The 19483-nt window shown below is 42.9% G+C and overlaps 1 protein-coding gene across 1 annotated transcript in view; it reads right to left on the bottom strand.

The window, feature by feature from the left end:
* The window catches only part of LOC126354148 (uncharacterized), a 99788-nt gene extending 88448 nt beyond the window's left edge, over positions 1-11340 (bottom strand). The window contains exon 1 of the mRNA XM_050003558.1: positions 11182-11340. The gene's annotated coding sequence lies outside the window, so the exon portion shown is untranslated. The remainder of the gene's footprint in view (positions 1-11181) is intronic.
* Positions 11341-19483: the final 8143 nt, after the last annotated feature.

Genomic DNA, 19483 nt, shown 5'->3' with positions numbered 1-19483 from the left:
ATGTGAAGTGAGAATGACTATAGCGCGTACGTGAATAATTGCTAGTGTTTTTATAACGGAATATTAAGATGAATAATTGCATTGCTACAGAAGACTCTGCCATGTACAATAAGGCAATTAATTAACATTATCTGTATCGATTCTGGATGCTCACACTGCTTCCCCTTGTGGCAATAGCCGGCCACGGTGGTCTCGCGGTTCTAGGCGCGCAGTCCGGAACCGTGCGACTGCTACGGTCGCAGGTTCGAATCCTGCCTCGGGCATGGATGTGTGTGATGTCCTTAGGTTAGTTATGTTTAAGTAGTTCTAAGTTCTAGGGCACTGATGACCACAGCAGTTGAGTCCCATAGTGCTCAGAGCCATTTGAACCATTTGAACCTTGTGGCAATAGTTGTCGTCGCTGGGACAACAGAGCGTCCCAAGTAAGTGAAACAAGAAGGAGATCGTTTATGTAGTTACGAAAACTGGTGCGCAGAATATACACTAAGTGATGAAAAGTATCCGGACATACCCAATAACATACATTTTCATATTAGGTGCATTATGTTGCCACCTACTGCCAGGTACTCCATATCAGTGACCTCAGTAGTCATTAGACATCGTGAGAGAGCAGAATGGGGCGCTCCGCGGAACTCACGGACCTCGAACGTGGTCAAGTGATTGGATGTCACTTGTGCCATACGTCTGTATGCGAGTTTTCCACACTCCTAAATATCCCTAGGTCCACTGTTCCCAATGTGATAGTGACGTGAAAACTTTGAAGGGATATGTACAGCACGAAAGCGTGCAGGCTGACTTTGTCTGTTGACAGACAGAGACCGCCAACCGTTGAAGAGGGTCGTAATGTGTAATAGGCAGACATCTATACAGACCATCACACAAGAATTCCAAAATGCACTAGGATCCACTGCAAGTAATTTGATAGTTAGGCGGGAGGTGAGAAATCTTGGATTTCACGGTCGAGCGGCTGCTCATAAGCCACACATCATGCTGGTAAATGTCAAACGACGCCTCCCTTGGTGGAAGAAGCGAAAACAATGGACAATTGAAGGATGGAAAAACGTTGTGTGGAGTGACGAATCACTGTACACAATGTGTCGATCCGATGGCAGGGTGTGGGTGTGGCGATTGCCCGGTGAACGTCATCTGCCAGCGTGTGTAGTGCCAACAGTAAAATTCGGAGGAGGTGATGTTATGGAGAGATCGTGTTTTTCATGGAGGGGGCTTGAACCCCATGTTGTTTTGCGTGGCACTATCACAGCACCGGCCTACATTGATGTTTTAAGCACCACATGGAATACATGTCACCAGTTATTTTCATGAACATGAAACTTGACAGTAACATCCCTGTACTGGACTGGCCTGCTTTCCATCCTGACCTGTATCCTATAGAATACGCCGACTTCGTGCCAGGTCTCACCGAATGACATCGATACTTCTCCTCAGTGTAGCACTCCGTGAAGAATGGGCTGCCATTCCCCAATAAACCTTCCAGGACCTGATTGAACGCAAGCCTGCGAGAGCGGGAGCTGTCATTAAGGGTAAGTGTGGACCAACACCATATTGAATTCCAGCATTACTGATGGAGGACGCCACGAACTTGTAAGTCATTTTCAGCCAGGTGTCTGATTACGTAGTGTATGTTATGGAAATCAGTCTGTTGTAGAAACGTGGAACATATTTGGTACTCGGTCTGATAACAGTTTCGGAAACGACTCTTCTGAAGGAGTCAACATTTATTCCGAAACCACCACTCGCGTGCATCAAGATAGTAGGAGAACTGGTAACATAAGAAAGTGCACAGGGTGCAACAATTAATATTTACCCAATTTCTAATGGACTGTCTGATCGTGATATGTAATTAGTACAAATAAACAATATCACATCGTAAAACCTTGAGGCAAGTTCATACAAAGCAGTGATGCTTATTAATGAGAACAGGACACAATGTTTTAAGAGTAAATTATAAGGGGTGGAATGGCATGAGGTATATATAGAACGAGATCCTAATGTCAAATTCAGTTAATCCCATAGTAAATTTTTGTTAATATTTGAAAGTTACTTTCCTGAGGAACTGTCCATAAGAGCCATTTAAAAACAAATCAGCTGTAGATAACTAAGGAAATTAATGTTTCATCTAAGAGGAAGAGGGAAATTTACAAAAAGAGCAGACTAAATTTAGATCCGAGATTACTTGCATAATACAAAAAATACTGTAGTATTTTAAGGAAAGTCATTAAAATGTCCAGAAGTATGCACGTCCTGACGGAAATGAACAATGCAGATAATAAGATCAAAACTTTATGGGATGTTTTTAAATGGGAGACACCGCAGCTAGTCATTGACAACGTACCATAACAATTAAACTAAATGACAATGTAGTTACTGATAATTCACCAGCTGCAAGTGCGTTTAACAGCCACTTTCTAAATGTAGCAGCAAAATTATAAGTAGATGGTTCAGCTGAAGAAGCAAGAGAATGTATTTCAAATGTAAGTCTGCAACACTAAGCAACTAGAAGTAGCATCGACATCTTTCGCTGGAATGAACAGAATTATAAAAATTCTGAAAAACCAATCTCAGTTGCTCCAGCTTTATTAGAAATGCTCGTAGTGATCCACACAGTGCTTCACTGGCAAAGGCGATTTTTACAGGTGAGTTAAAACATGAAATTGTTGAACGTCTTCGTAAGAAAGATGATAATACAGAACCAAACAATTATCGTCCAGTAACATTACTGACATCTTTTTCCAAAACATTCGAAAAAAATTTTTACTCAAGAGTAGGCCCACACTTAAATGAAACAATTTACTTATCGCATCACAGTTCCGATTCCAGAAGCGTTGCTCGACTGAGAACGCTTTTTATACATTCATTCATCAAATAATGTAAGCGTTAGGTAGTTGGAATTTTTTGAGATCTTTCCAAGGTGTTTGATTCTGTAGATCAAGTTACTCTCCTGAAAACACTCATGTTTTGCGGAACTGATGGTTTTACGCACGGATGTTTTGCATTATACTTCACGAGCAGAACGTGAAAGGTGCGCTGAGTAGTTGAAGAAATGTCGCAAAGTTAGAAAATTTTAGTGACTGGGGAGAAATTACAAAGGGAGTATACTTTGGGTCCACTCCTATTCCTTATATACGTGAATGACATTCCACTTAACGCACAATTGGTACTTTTTGCAGATAATGCTAATGTTATAACAAAATCCATTAGAGAGAAAGCAAGAAAGAGATGTTAGATGATACTTTCCAAACAATTATACAATGGCTCTCAGAAAATGATTCGCACAAAATTTTTAAAAAGAGCACTATATTCAATTCCTTACAAGAAATAGTCATACCAACAATTGATGTAACACACGAGCAGGGGCCAGCAAATAGTAGAACGCTCGAATATTTTGGGTGTACATGTTGATGAAAACTTGAACTGGAATGAGACATATTGATGATCTACTCAAACAATTAAGGTCAACTGTTATTGCTCTTCGTAAAACTGCTAATCACGGAGACAAGAATCAATCTCCATATATGTTTTGCATATTTCCTCTTAATGTTTTATGGAATAATTTCCCAAGTTAACTCATCATTTACAAAGAAAGCATTAATTGCACAAAAACGACTAGTAAAAATGGTACTGAAACAGAGGATGACAGACTAAAGGCCGAAATACTAAATGTCTTCTTCCAAAGCTGTTTCACAGAGGAAGACTGCACTGTGCTTCCTTCTCTAGATTGGCGCACAGTTGACAAAATGGTTGATATCGAAATCGACGACAGAGGGATAGAGAAACAATTAAAATCGCTCAAAAGAGGAAAGGCCGCTGGTCCTGATGGGATACCAGTTCGATTTCACACAGAGTACGCGAAGGAACTTGCCCCCTTCTTGCAGCGGTGTACCGTAGGTCTCTAGAAGAGCGAAGCGTTCCAAAGGATTGGAAAAGGGCACAGGTCATCCCCGTTTTCAAGAAGGGACGTCGAACAGATGTGCAGAACTATAGACCTATATCTCTAACGTCGATCAGTTGTAGAATTTTGGAACACATATTATGTTCGAGTATAATGTTTTTTCTGGAGACTAGAAATCTACTCTGTAGGAATCAGCATGGGTTTCGAAAAAGACGGTCGTGTGAAACCCAGCTCGCGCTATTCGTCCACGAGACTCAGAGGGCCTTAGACACGGGTTCACAGGTAGATGCCGTGTTTCTTGACTTCCGCAAGGCGTTTGACACAGTTCCCCACAGTCGTTTAATGAACAAAGTAAGAGCATACGGACTATCAGATCAATTGTGTGATTGGATTGAGGAGTTCGTAGATAACAGAACGCAGCATGTCATTCTCAATGGTGAGAAGTCTTCCGAAGTAAGAGTGATTTCAGGTGTGCCGCCGGGAAGTGTCATAGGACCGTTGCTATTCACAATATACATAAATGACCTGGTGGATGACATCGGAAGTTCACTGAGGCTTTTTGCAGATGATGCTGTGGTGTATCGAGAGGTTGCAACAATGGAAAATTGTACTGAAATGCAGGAGGATCTGCAGCGAATTGACGCATGGTGCACGGAATGGCAATTGAATCTCAATGTAGACAAGTGTAATGTAATGTGAATACATAGAAAGATAGGTTCCTTATCATTTAGCTACAAAATAGCAAGTCAGCAACGGGAAGAGGTTAATTCCATAAATTATCTGGGAGTACGCATTAGGAGTTATTTAAAATATAATGATCATATAAAGTTGATCGTCGGTAAAGCAGATACCAGACTGAGATTCATTGGAAGAATCCTAAGGAAATGCAATCTGACAACAAAGGAAGTAGCTTACAATACGCTTGTTCGCCCACTGCTTGAATACTGCTCAGCAGTGTGGGATCCGCACCAGATAGGGTTGATAGAAGAGAGAGAGAAGATCCAACGGAGAGCAGCGCGCTTCGTTACAGGATCATTTAGTAATCGCGAAAGCGTTACGGAGATGATAGATAAACTCCAGTGGAAGACTCTGCAGGAGAGACGCTCAGTTGCTCGGCACGGGCTTTTGTTAAAGTTTCGAGAACGTACCTTCACCGAAGAGTCAAGCAGTATATTGCTCCCTCCTACGTATATCTCGCGAAGAGACCATGAGGATAAAATCAGATTAGAGCCCACACAGAAGCATACCGACAATCCTTCTTTCCACGTACAATACGAGACTGGAATACAAGGGAGAACCGATAGAGGTACTCAGGGTACCCTCCGCCACACACCGACAGGCGGCTTGCGGAGTATGGCTGTAGATGTAGATGTAGATGTAGATGTATTTGATGTTCACCCACAGACGTCATGTAGTTATCTCTTTAAGGAGATAGGCACGCCGTCACATTAGATATATTCCCTAAGGAAATTCGTCATAAATGCTCCATCACAATTCGAGAAAAACAATTATGTTCATACTTAGAACACTGGAAGGAGAAATGATCTTTATTACCCTTTCTTAACGTTGTCGATGGCTCAGAAAGGCGTTCAGTGAGCAGTAACGAAAATTTTTGATCATGTGTCCAATAACCCAACATTTCTGACAGGTAAAAAAGTAACTTTCAATTTTAACTTAGTCATTTCTCCTGGACAGCTATTCCATTGACGAATTTCTACTAACAAAACCTGCAGCCAGCATACAACAGGAAGAAATACCTGTTTTTCAGTGTAGTTGCACGGATAGGACTAAAATAAGGCGTTCATCAATGTTGACACTAGTTATGTACACATATTCCGTAAACTAAATCGTTCCCCATCATATCGATAAAAGAACTGTTCAAATGATTTACGGAACATGTAATTAACACGGCTTGCTTTGTGTGTCCACGCTAATTAGAACGGTATAGATGCGTTTCTTTACTTCTGGAAAGGCTTAGATGCAGTTACGCATCGCTACTAGAGAGGGAACATTATACAAAACATAATACAGTGCTTCGGTCGAAATGTGGGGATATTGCCAGGTACGAAAGAAGCTTTCCGTGTAGGAAACGTGATGAAATCGTTACGGTTGACGATGTACGTCAGCAACATGGCAGATAACGTTCACAACTCTCCCAGCTGTTCACAGACTATGCCGTTATCCACACGTATGTTACGTCGTTAAAAAAAAGAAAAAAAACCTTGTTAAATGCAGGAGGAATTGCAGACGAACGTCGTCGGGTAGAGGGACTGGCAGTTAACCCTTACCATAACTGGAAGTAACGTAATGCCCATAAATAGGAGAAAGGACTCAATGTCAGGTGGAACGACAGCATAAATCCATCGGAAGACGGAAGCATTTCTTGTGCACGGAGAAGGCAAAATTCTCGTTCATACAACTTAAGAGTATCGTTTCCTGATAGAGACTTTTCTTCTTCTTCTTCTTCTTCTTCTTCTTCTTCTTCTTCTTCTTCTTCAACTGCTTTTCCTTTTTATCAGTCTTCCGACTTGTTTGACATATGCTTCCACCCCAGGACCAACCTTTCATCTCAGAGAAACACCCAACGTCCTCCATTATTCCGATCTCTCTCTTTCTATATAGTTTTTACTCTTTGCAGTTCCATCTAGTACCACGGAAGCTATTTCATGATGTGTTCGCAGGTTTAATGTTATTCTTATAATTACATGAGCAAACAGTCACTAATGTCGGGATCGTAATCCTTACCAAAATGTTTCGGGAGCCAAGGTCCCATTATCTGGCTGTCTGTGTTAACCCTGCAAAAACATACTTCTAAATGTCAGGAAAAGACAAAAAATAACGTTATTCTGGCATAAAATAATCGGTGACCGTTGGACAATGTGTGACACGGCAAATAGTTTTCCCGGCGACCTCCTAGTAAGTGTGATTCCCCGTTGAATTTTTATAAGCCATACATGACGCGTTACATGCGTATCTATGTTATTTATCATGAGAATCAACAGACTGTACCGGAAAGGTACTTTCTGTCCTATCCGCACGAACGCATCGTGGTTCACATAGGGTTTAACTCAGGGAATTGACACCAAGTCTGGTGACAAGACGCCGTATGCCATCACTTCTCATCCTCAAGGATAAAAAATGTTGGTGACGTACATATCCTCTATCACGACGAATGGTGGAGGACACTGCTGTCGTGTGTGTTGGCTGATTCGGCTAAGTACCCTAGACCCCATCCTGCTACATCCCTGTTATGCTCATACACCCACGGCTTCTCACCTCTGCCAACTATGTCTTCTTCCTACAGTGTTTTCCCATAGTGAAGCACTTCCGGCAGAACTTTATAACGCGACGTATCCGTTGACCTTGTCCTACATCTGACAGCACGTTTACTGCATTTCAGGCACTTGGTGGAAATACACACGGCACGAACTTTCTAATTTCGCACAGTGGCGGTGTTGCTGGTGCCTGCCGCTTGATGAGTCACTTTCCGTGAAGCGGGCACGTTAAGGTTTACCCGACCGTACATTTTCGGCCGCCAGCGAACATCCGGTCCATTTAACATCTGAGTGAACTACCCACAGGGAAAGAAAAAAGACCAATACGAGAGCAAGCATAACGGACACGCGTGGTGTGTTCTGTTTGGCTTCTTTAGATACGGCTTTCGCTTTTTCGTCTTCTGCTGAAATACGCTCTAGATCGCTATTATTTCTTACAAACATAGTAGCAACCCCCTTTCTTAGGGGTTCTCACGGGTTAAATTCGATATCGCCTTCATACGGTCCTGGAGACAAGACACACATGTTCGTAAGTCTTGATTGCAGTTTGCCATGGTAGACTGCATTTGCCTTAGCTACGGCCTTCTGCTGAAATACACTCTAGATCGCTATTATTTCTTACAAACATAGTAGCAACCCCCTTTCTTAGGGGTTCTCACGGGTTAAATTCGATATCGCCTTCATACGGTCCTGGAGACAAGACACACATGTTCTAAGTCTTGATTGCAGTTTGCCGTGGTGGACTGCATCTGCCTTAGCTACGGTCAAGGATGACTGCAACTTCACTGACAGATAATGTTTTCATGTTATTGAAATAATCTCAACACCGCACCTACATTCCACAGATTTTACTGCTACTTCAATCTTTAATGCATAAATTTTCCATGAATACTTCACGTTCTAAATTATGTGATACCTCGCTGCAGTTGATGGACTCAAATATGAAGCGTGTAGTATCGGACAACGGCCAAGAAAAGAACACTCTAATGCTAAAATGCAGTCCCAGACGTAAAACCAGACAATAGCTGTGGAGTGCTAAATGTAGTCCACGACTATATTCTTAACAATAGGTTTTACCACTAAAGTATCTGGATGAAAATTGAATACTTTGTAACTATTAATCATATACAGTTGATACTCCTGAGGCATACTGAATAATGAAATAGGTTGAAGCAGCTAATTATAATTTCAATTGGTTTAGCCTACATCATTATTTTGTAACTATGTTTAATCGTTGTGAATTTTTGTCTGATAGACCGAAAAAGTTAAACTGAAAATGAAAATAAATAAATGATGTTAGACTGTACTACTCAACTACAGTCGAGCTGCCGGACTACAAATTAAAATGACAGCAGGTGTTTCTTGAACGTGACTTATCACTTGCAGGTATAACGGCATAGTTGTCCGAATAACACAGTCTAGATCACAGATTTTGTTATACCCTGATAACCGGTTGCAACCAGTATAGGGCATCTTCAGACCAAAAGACAAGTCACCGTAACTGTTGCACGCCGTCAATTCAGTCGATCAGTCAGCAAAAGCTGCGACAGGTTATTAGAGCTGAAGGCTGCCGACATTGGATGAAACTGTGACGTTTGATGCTTTCATTGTGTGCCGCGCACAGAAAATTACGTGGGATGTTTAATGCGTGTGAGTCTATGCTCAAGTGGGCTACATGAAGACCTAAGACAACAGAGCAATGCAAAACTTCACATATCGCTAACACTAAGAATAAATGCCGTAGCACACGAAAAACGGACTTGAAAATGGAAATCAATTCCCGAAAAGAGTGGTGCGAAATACAAGTGAAAAGAAGATCGTGACTGGTAGCAGAAAATGATATTTTATAAACAAGCCCACGATTGTATTTACAGCTGTTCTTGTATGTTGAAAATATTAAGAAATTTTTATCTCCATCCCAAGTTAATAAAAATGATAAACTGTACTCTAACAAACGCATAATCTAACGGTGAATAAATGTCTGAGGCATTTACGATTAAAACAGGATTAATACAGGAAGATGGTTTATTTCCATTACTTTTCAACTGTGCTTTGGAATACGTGATGAGGGAATGGTACAAGGAAAACCGTAAAAATAGAACTCGAAACAAGAAAGATCAAATAAAATGAAATTGCTTGGGATTTGCAGATGACTTAGCGTACAAGGTAATAACATTCAAGAAACCAGAAATCAAATAGCAACCCTATAAAATATAGTACAAAAATAGGACTCCGATTACCAGCCGAAAAGAATGGAGTAATGGTAACAGATTCACTAGTGGGCTAGTTATTGACGTAACAGTGAAGAACAGGAAAGTAAAAATAGTGAAACAATTTAAACAGCTAGGAGGAATCGTAGCGTACAGCTCGGACGAGAAACCTGTACAGCAACAAAGGTCTGATAAACGATAAATGCTCAAAAATTAAAAGGGGTTACCTAAATAAAAAATGTCCATCAGTCAACGTCAAATCGTTGGAAGGCGGTGATTCGACCAGAGGCGAGACACGGAAGAGAAACTCTAGAGTCACCCAGAAAAATGGAATCGACTAAATCCTACAAATAGAGAGAAGAATAGCTAGAACAAGCATAAATAATACATACCATAAAAGATGAACAATGGCAGTTAGGGCCAGATGCAGTGGTGTACCGCAAACTGGAAACAGCTACAGATATTATACGGAAAGAAGGATCTCTCTCTCTCTTTTTTTTCTTTCTTTTCATTGTCTGGACACTTTTTGAGACCACCGGAAAGCAGGTTACCAAGAGAATTATAGAAAAACTTGAAAAACTTTCGAACAAGAAGCAACAAGTAGAACGGATAAAGCAGGTCATGGAGGATATGAAAGAGCTGCAACGAACCCTGGACGATTTGCGAAACAAAACAGAAAATTTAAAGAAACTGAAAACCATACAGATAAGATTTAAACGACAAACAATAAGAAAGGGATTTACAGATGAGCACCGACAAAACCACTGGAAATTTCGGAAAGATGACCAAAAATTATATATGAATGGCGGGCTCCATGTGGTTCCCAATTTGTGCAGCGACCGTAAACCATCAAATTACCAAATAAGCTGCAACCAGTTGCAAAATCATGTTTTATTTATTCACTTTTGCAGATCGATTTCAACTGATTAACAGCCATCATCGGTGCTTTCAACGAATATGTGCCCTGAGTAGTAATTCTGTCTTAAGCAACCGAGCGAGGTGGCGCAGTGGTTAGACACTGGACTCGCATTCGGGAGGACGACGGTTCAATCGCGCGTCCGGCCATTCTGATTTAGGTTTTCCGTGATTTCCCTAAATCACTCCAGGCAAATGCCGGAATGGTTCCTTTCAAAGGGCACGGCCGACTTCCTTCCCCGTCCTTCCCTAATCCGATGAGACCGATGATCTTGCTGTCCGTCTCCTTCCCAACCCAACCCTCCGAGTTCTATGTTCTATGTCTTAAGCATAGGTCAAACATAAAGTCATGTTTGACCTCTGCTTAAGACAGTATTACTACTTAGAGCACATATTCGTTGAAAGCACCGATGATGGCTGTTAATCAGTTGAAATCGATTTGCAAAAGTGAATAAATAAAACATGATTTTGTGACTGGTTGTAGCTTATTTGGTAATTTCAAAAAAATTATTGACTGAAGTAGTCCAATGATTCTGTAAAAACAAAGAAGAAAGAAAATTACTCTTTTTACAGTCACAGGCTCTCTCCAGTTATTTCTAATGGATAAAATGAAACAACCGTAAGTTCTACAGCAAGCCATATTTTTCTGTTTGAGGGACGGTATCATGCAACTGCCACTTCGAAACGACGCAAGAGTGAAAAAGATGCAATAAAAGGATACTGTATTCAAATTACGACAGCCAGTGCGGCAGAATATTGCCATTCGAACAATTGTAGACGTATATGTTACTTGAGTTAATTAACACTTGGTACTGCAGTACTGCCTCGTGATGGCGATCGCGGCAGCCGATCTCACTCGTTGCTCCCCTACCTGCTGCTGCTGCTGCGACTGGCTGTGGCGGTGTCTGGAGCAGGACTGGCGCGAGCTGCCGCGGGCCGCACAAAGACTTTCGCGTCTCCTCGGCACGCCGGGCCGGGCGGGGGACAGTCGCCGCCTGATGCAACTGCCGCCCTCCGGACACGCCGCCGATACCGGCAGCTGCCTTTCGAAACCTGCTGCTAATCTGGTCTACAGCTATGTGTGTGTCAGAGGTAGAGAGATCGGGGACCCGGAAAGCATTTTTTGATGCTCGTGTCGCCTCTTTCCCATTGTTGCTCAATGACGTGCCACTCTAGTCCACCTTCACAGTTGTGAACAGTCAAAAGCTCTCGGCGTAATCGTCTCAGTCCTCAGTCGTTTTCCGACGAACCGCCCTAGTAGAGAGCGATGGGGGAGAATGCGGCAGCGGTGGAGATCCTACGACGTGGCTCGCTAGAGTGGATTTAGATAAAATTTGCTTCAGCGACAGGCGGTGCCTGATGAAACTACACTACCGGCCATTAAAATTGCTACACCACGAAGATGACGTGCTACACACGCGAAATTTATTCGATAGGAAGAAATGATGTGATATGCAAATGCTTAGCTTTTCAGAGCATTCACACAAGGTTGGCGCCGGTGGCGATACCTACAATGTGCTGACATGAGGAAAGTTTCCAACCAATTTCTCATACACAAACAGCAGTTGACCGGCGTTGCCTGGTGAAACGTTGTTGTGATGCCTCGTGTAAGGAGGAGAAATGCGTACCATCACGTTTCCGACTTTGATAAAGGTCGAATTGTAGCCTATCGCGATTGCGGTTTATCGTATCGCGACGTTGCTACTCGCGTTGGCCGACATCCAATGACTGCTAGCAGAATATGGAATCGGTGGGTTCAGGAGACTAATACGGAACGCCGTGCTGGATCCCAACGGCCTCGTATCACTAGCAGTCGAGATGACAGGCATCTTATCCGCATGGCTGTAACGTATCGTGCAGCCACGTCTCGATCCCTGAGTCAACACATGGGGACGTTTGCAAGACAACAACCATCTGCGCGAATAGTTCGATGACGTTTGCAGCAGCATGCACTGTCAGCTCAGAGACCATGGCTGCGGTTACCCTTGACGCCGCATTACAGACAGGACCGCCTGCGATGGTGTACTCAACGACGAACCTGGGTGCACGAATGGCAAAACGCTATTTTTTTTTTTGGATGAATCCAGGTTCTGTTTACAGCATCATGATAGTCGCAATCGTGTTTGGCGACATCGCGTTGAACGCACATTGGAAGCGTGTATTCGTCATCACGAAACTGCCGTATCACCCGGCGTGATGGTATGGGGTGTCATTGGTTACACGTCTAGGTCACCTCTTGTTTGCATTGACGGCACTTTCAACAGTGGACGTTACATTTCAGATGTGTTACGACCCGTGGCTCTACCCTTCATTCGATCCTTCCGAAACCCTACATTTCAGCAAGATAATGCACGACCGCATGTTGCAGGTCCTGTACGGGCCTTTCTGGATACAGAAAATGTTCGACTGCTGCCCTGGCCAGCACATTCTCCAGATCTCTCACCAATTGAAAACGTCTGGTCAATGGTGGCCGAGCAACTGGCTCGTCACAATACGCCAGTCACTACTCTTGATGAACTGTGGGATCGTGTTGAAGCTGCATGGGCAGCTGTACCTGTACAAGGCATCCAAGCTCTGTTTGACTCAATGCCCAGGCGTATCAAGGCCGTTATTACGGCCAGAGGTGGTTGTTGTGGGTACTGATTTCTCAGGATCTATGCACCCAAATTGCGTGAAAATGTAATCACATGTCAGTTCTAGTGCAATATATTTGTCCAATGAATACCCGTTTATCATCTGCATTTCAAATTGGTGTAGCAATTTTAATGGCCAGTAGTGTATTATTGTTTTTCCTTATTTTATTGTAACAGGTTTATTAATAGGACAGACAATGATAGCTTTCTATTTGTATGAGTGGTGTTCAAAAGGAAAGGTACGGAACGACACTGGATATAATGGACGTCTTTATCCAAAAGTAATCAGCAGGAGCCTGAACACTATTATCCCACTGTTTTGCGAACCGAAGGACCTCGTGTTCCCAGAGTTCCTGCGCTTTTGTTTGTTGGCCAAACACATGGAAGTCGCAGGACAACATGTTCGGTCTGCAGGATGGATGCTCAAGCTGCTCCCACTTGCACGTGTCCATTGCACTTTGTGTGACCTTGAAGACATGTGGACGCGTTTTATCGTCGACTCCAAGCCGTTTGCTCTTGGTGGACTTGTGTTAGCTAAGAAGTGTCTCACAGTACACGTCATTTTAATGGCTTTTCCACACTCGAGGAATTCGGTGAGTCTCGGACTTCGGACATCGAAAAAGACGGTGACACAGGTGCAGTTGAGGACGCAGCTTTGAATTTTTTAGGGGGAGGTGACGCCGCATGCTTCCATTGTCTAGACGTCTCACTTCGTTACTTCATGAAGCCTTATCCCAAAGTGGCATATGCAGATTTCAACTGCTTTGGCTGTTCTTACGTTTCGTTCCTTTTCGTCTGAATACTCCTTATAATTACCTGATGAAAAGTAACTGGACACTCTGACATAACGCGGAGCTGACTGCTCTAAACATCACGAGAGGACGACCAGTTAGTATACGCAGTGTATGCCAGTTCCTTAGGGCTGTGGCTATAAAAAATATAAGTCATGAATTACGTTCACAAAATCACTGTGTTTATTCAGACGGTCTCCGCATGAATCAATACGCAGCTGAAATAGTATTAAAAGTTTGTCTAATGCCTGGAGAACTTTACTTGACACAAAGTGTAGTCGCAGCTGCTAAGTATGGAGGAGGTGATCTTATGGTATGGGAGTCTAGTGTGCAATCCTCACATTGCTGTTAAGGAAACGCTAGATACTGAAGGATATGTATACAAATCTACAACATTGTGTACTCCGTACAGTAGAGAAACAATACAAAGACGATGAGCATGAGAATGTATCTTCCTACATATCGGCATCTAACACTGATTTGCGGGCAGTAGTCCTCCTGGAATGGATTGACGTGCCCACTGTCCCTATTGGAATTCAATAGAAAATCTTCGCTCCGGAACCCAGCAACTTTGAGGAAGAATGGGCTGCCATCGGTCCACAGACATTCAGACACCTCACTGCAAGTGCCTCCAGAAAAATTAAAGCCATAATAAACGCTGAGGGTAGATACATCCCATATCAATGTCCACTAATAGGTTTCCAAAAACTTTTGATCAGACAGGGTATATTAGATTTACATGTTTTATACATATGATGCTCCGCAGCCCGCGCCCATTTCAGGAACTTTATGGGATGACTAAGACGATGACGTCAGCTACATCTTACAACAACTGGCGAAAAATATTCTAACACTCGGTAGGATGTCAGTTAACGAGAATTTACATTTTGTATATCTCCGGCGTAGCAGCAAAAACCAATGGCGACCAATATTTTGGCACTGGGTAGGATGCCAAATAACGAAAATTTACTTATTGTGTGTATCCAGCGTAGTAGCAAAAACACATAATTAAATCTATAGTTGATTTGGTGACGTACAGGTCTCGAAACTTAGAACACAGAGGAGCCACATCTGGCAACAATACCGGCCCTAAGAAAGCTGGTATCAAGTCGAACTGCACTTAAATGATTGACATAGATACATCATTCCTTGTAAGTTAATGTCTCTGTCAGAAGTCATAAATCATACTGGATGGCGACTGATGGTGTGCCAGTCTCTCGATCACCCATGACCAGATGTTTTCAAGCGGTGGGAGATCTGGAGAACGTGTTGGCCAGGGCAGTAGTTGAAAACCCTTATTGCCGAGGTGGGTCGGGATAGCTTGGGTAACATGTGATCTTGTTTTATCTTGTTGAAAGATCGTATACATAAACCTAGAACATGGGGCAGAGCCACCGTCCTTAGAAGTCATGAATATAATGTTTTTTGACCAATTCAACAGATCTGCAAAACAAAAGGTGGTCTATCCTATGACACTTTATATCATCACACCAGGTGCTCAGGCTGCATGACGACGCATGCGCTTTGGCAACTTCATTCTCCTTGAAGTCTCCATACACATATATCTTACATCAAGATGCAGAGGTGGTACTCGCCTGAAAAGACGCAGCGCCATCCCTTGTCCAGTGTCGCCATTAGGTGCCCCATTGTCAGCTCATCTCTCTTTCTCTCCTGCACAACATGAAGAAAAGCTGCAACAATGGTTCTCCAGACTACATCTATCTGTTCGTGTGGGTACTTGTCTTCCTGTAGACAAACCCCTTTCTTGACTCAGGTTACTTGTCGTGACTGTACGATTCTGCTGAGGGAACAATATGTCCTGGTCTCTCGGGCGCTAGTTGAGTCAGGTCATAGATGTCCTGCAGTCTGTTGAGCACAGTCGTCTTGGAAACACTGACAAGAAAAAGGAACACGATAATAGGACATCTGTTAAGACATCAGAGAATAACTTCCATGGTACTACGGAGCTGTAGAGGATAAAAACTTAGGGGAAGACTGAGACTGCAATATATCTAAAAAATAATTTTGAACATAGGCTGTAAGTGCTACTTCAAGATGAAAAGATTGGCCCCAGAGAGAAATTCGTGGGGGGGGGGGGGGGGGGGAGGCACGTAAAACCAGTCCGAAGACTGATGACTCTAGGAAAAAAGAAGAAAAGGAAAGAATTGTAATAATCACAGCTGTCAGCAATTGGCTGTGGGGGGAAAAGTACCAGTATGACCTTAGCTAGCATTTTTGATCAAGGTTAGCGTAACCCCTCCCTCCCACCTTATCCTCTAAGCCAATGGGGTGACTTAAGAATGGCAGGAAATAGAAAAGGGATGTAGTCTTGTAGATTGGAGATATGAGCCCAGTCTGCATAGTTGCCAGATTTATCCGATATCGTCGACACTATGACACAGCAGATCGAACAAGGTGCAACGATGTTGGTCGAAGGTCACCTCAACAAGAAACATCATGATCGACAAGAGGGTGGCTCCATTATGGTGGAACCATGACTCCTCAAGACCAACAGCACCCAAGATGGCGGAACCATGATGGCCCATAGTCAAACAGACAAGGAACCTCTAGGTCTACAAGATGGCATCCAGTGTGATGGATCTGCTCTCAGGGATCAGAGGACTGAACTATGATACCAAATTGTGTCCAAGATGGTGGACCTGCCCTGTAGATCAGTTCCTACTACTTTTTTATTTGGGGATAATATTGTGTGGATATAAGGGCAGTGGAATAATGTTTGTCCAGGTGCAGTCTGCATTTTTGCCAAATTTATACAAGATGGCGGCTCTCCCTGCGAAGTCCACCACCATGGAGGGTAGATGTGGCAATATCACACTAATGATGTCACCAATCCCACTCCTCTAGTTCCCCTCCCCTCCCCTCCACTGCCCACTCCCCTTCTACACTTACTATTTGTGAATAGGCTGGAAGAAGACCCAGTCTGTGCTGAGCTGCTAGAGAGGAAGGATATAAAGTACTGTCTTGGAAATTGTTTTGATTTATTTGCATGTATATTATCCTGCTAGAAGAGTTTTCTAAATTTTGGCAGAGAAACCTAACTGACAATTACCCTGCAGATTTTCTGCTTGAAATTTAACTAAACAGAACTGCTTAAAATTGGCAGGATGATGGAAAAACACACTCGTGAACAAACGGATCACATGAGATGAAGTGAGTGCTAGATTCAAGCAATGTATTGTTTACTGGTTTAAACATTAATTAAATTATTTAATTAAGTTGTTGAGAAATGTGTTTCACTGATGAACTGTTGGCATTCGACAGACAGGATATTAATAAGTGTATTACCTGTAAGCATACAGCTGAGGACTGTATCCATAGCCTCCTACATGGGGAATGGAAGGAGGTGTTAATGGATGAGCACAGGTGGAATACTTTTCAGCAAATAATGATGATGTAGTAGGATTGACTGAGGATGCATTTTGCAACTCATAGTGACTACTACCAGTGATGGAGTTGTTACTGTTTTTTGAATTGAGCAGTCAATCCACAGTGCAGGAGATGACTTTGTGCTCTTCTTCTAACCGAGACTGAATGAATCACAGGTGCTTAGTTTATAGGGTTCGACATAGGATGCCTGGAATTGGTTTTGTTCGCCTTTCTCATCATACATGTGTGTGTACGTATTTACCTTGTTGCATGCCATAGTCCACAACACCACTCGAAATACACGGGGAATTGTCCTACAGTTGCTGTTGGGAGAATTGTCTCCTGCTGATCTACAAGCGTGTAGCTGCTAAGGAACTTGTACAGAGATACATGGTAAGAAGGGATAAGGCAGGAAAGTATCACTGAAAGTGTAGGAAGAGTTGCACCTTCCGCCCAACAAGTGAAATAGCTGCTGAGGAACTTGTATAGCCGGCCGCGGTGGTCTCGCGGTTCTAAGCGCGCAGTCCGGAACCGCGCCACTGCTACGGTCGCAGGTTCGAATCCTGCCTCGGGCATGGATGTGTGTGATGTCCTTAGGTTTGTTAGGTTTAAGTAGTTCTAAGTTCTATGGGACTGATGACCACAGCAGTTGAATCCCATAGAGCTCAGAGCCATTTTTGAACTTGTACACAGATGCGTGGTGACAAGGGATAGTGCAGCGAACTTTCACTGAGGTGTTCAAAGGGTTGTTCCTAGCAATCTAAAAGTGCATATCTGCTGATGAATTTGTACATACATGTACATACATGGTAAAAATGAAAAAGGTAGTGAAAGGAAGATACACGCAACCACAATTGACAAAAAATGTATTACTTCTCCAATTACACATCGATATAGTTGTGAATAATTAACCACTCATCAACAATGGATCATAACGAAATCCACGCACTGGAATTGAGAAAAATCATTGTAATAACACAATTACCACAAAAACCAACCTCAAAAGATTTTACAAGGAGAGAGTGATGGCAGTTGTATGTGAGTTCACCTCACAGTGTGGATGCAGATTAAGCAGCTTAGAACCAGTGTTACCACCCTCTCCTACCTTCCCCTCTTCCTCCCTCATCTCCCCGATTGCCAGGGATACCGGTTTTCCAGGCCCGTTCTAACGTGTCGCTGATGGTACAATGTGCTGGCAGTGATATGCTGTTTTCAGTTTGCAACAATCAGTCATAGATGGATGAAAGACTCAAAAACAAGGTGCTTTTTGGAAACTGTTAAATGTATTTCTTGGGAAGAGTGGCTCCCTGGAGTGATAGGAAAATATCTGACTAGTCATGACAGATGAAGAACTGTATGGTTAACAACGGTGTTTTTTCATACATTCAGGATGTCAGCATGTGCCAGTACTATCTGAAAGTGATCGTTGGCTAAGTAAAGTCAGTCTCACGTGGAAAAAACATTGAAATTACACGTCCTGTGTAAATAATACATATATATTTATATATACAGGGTGTTACAAAAAGGTACGGCCAAACTTTCAGGAAAAATTCCTCACACACAAATAGAAAAAACATGTTATGTGGACATGTGTCCAGAAACGCTTAATTTCCATGTTAGAGCTCATTTTAGTTTCGTCAGTGTGTACTGTACTTCCTCGATTCACCACCAGTTGGCCCAATTGAAGGAAGGTAATGTTGACTTCGGTGCTTGTGTTGACATGCGATTCATTGCTCTACAGTACTAGCATCAAGCACATCAGTACGTAGCATCAACAGGTTAGTGTTCATCACGAAGGTGGTTTTGAAGTCAGTGCAATGTTTACAAATGCGGAGTTGGCAGAAGCCCGTTTGATGTATGGATCAGCACGGGGGCAATAGCCGTGGCGCGGTACGTTTGTATCGAGACAGATTTCCAGAACCAAGTTGTCCCAACAGGAAGACGTTCGAAGCAATTGATCGGCGTCTTAGGGAGCACGGAACATTCCACCCTATGACTCGCGACTGGGGAAAACCTAGAACGACGAGGACACCTGCAATGGACGAGGCAATTCTTCGTGCAGTTCACGATAACCCTAATGTCAGCGTCAGAGAAGTTGTTGCTGTACAAGGTAATGTTGACCACGTCATTGTATGGGCAGTGCTACGGGAGAACCAGTTGTTTCCGTACCATGTACAGAGTGTGCAGGCACTATCAGCGGCTGATTGGCCTCCACGGATACACTTCTGCGAATGGTTCATCCAACAATGTGTCAATCTTCATTTCAGTGCAAATGTTCTCTTTACGAATGAGGCTTCATTTCAACGGGATCAAATTGTAAAGTTTCACAATCAACATGTGTGGGCTGACGAGAATCCGCACG

Source organism: Schistocerca gregaria, chromosome 3 (genome assembly GCF_023897955.1).
Source record: "Schistocerca gregaria isolate iqSchGreg1 chromosome 3, iqSchGreg1.2, whole genome shotgun sequence".
Taxonomy (NCBI): domain Eukaryota; kingdom Metazoa; phylum Arthropoda; class Insecta; order Orthoptera; family Acrididae; genus Schistocerca; species Schistocerca gregaria.
Note: the sequence above shows the minus strand (reverse complement) of the source record. Positions and strands in the feature narration are given on the sequence as shown.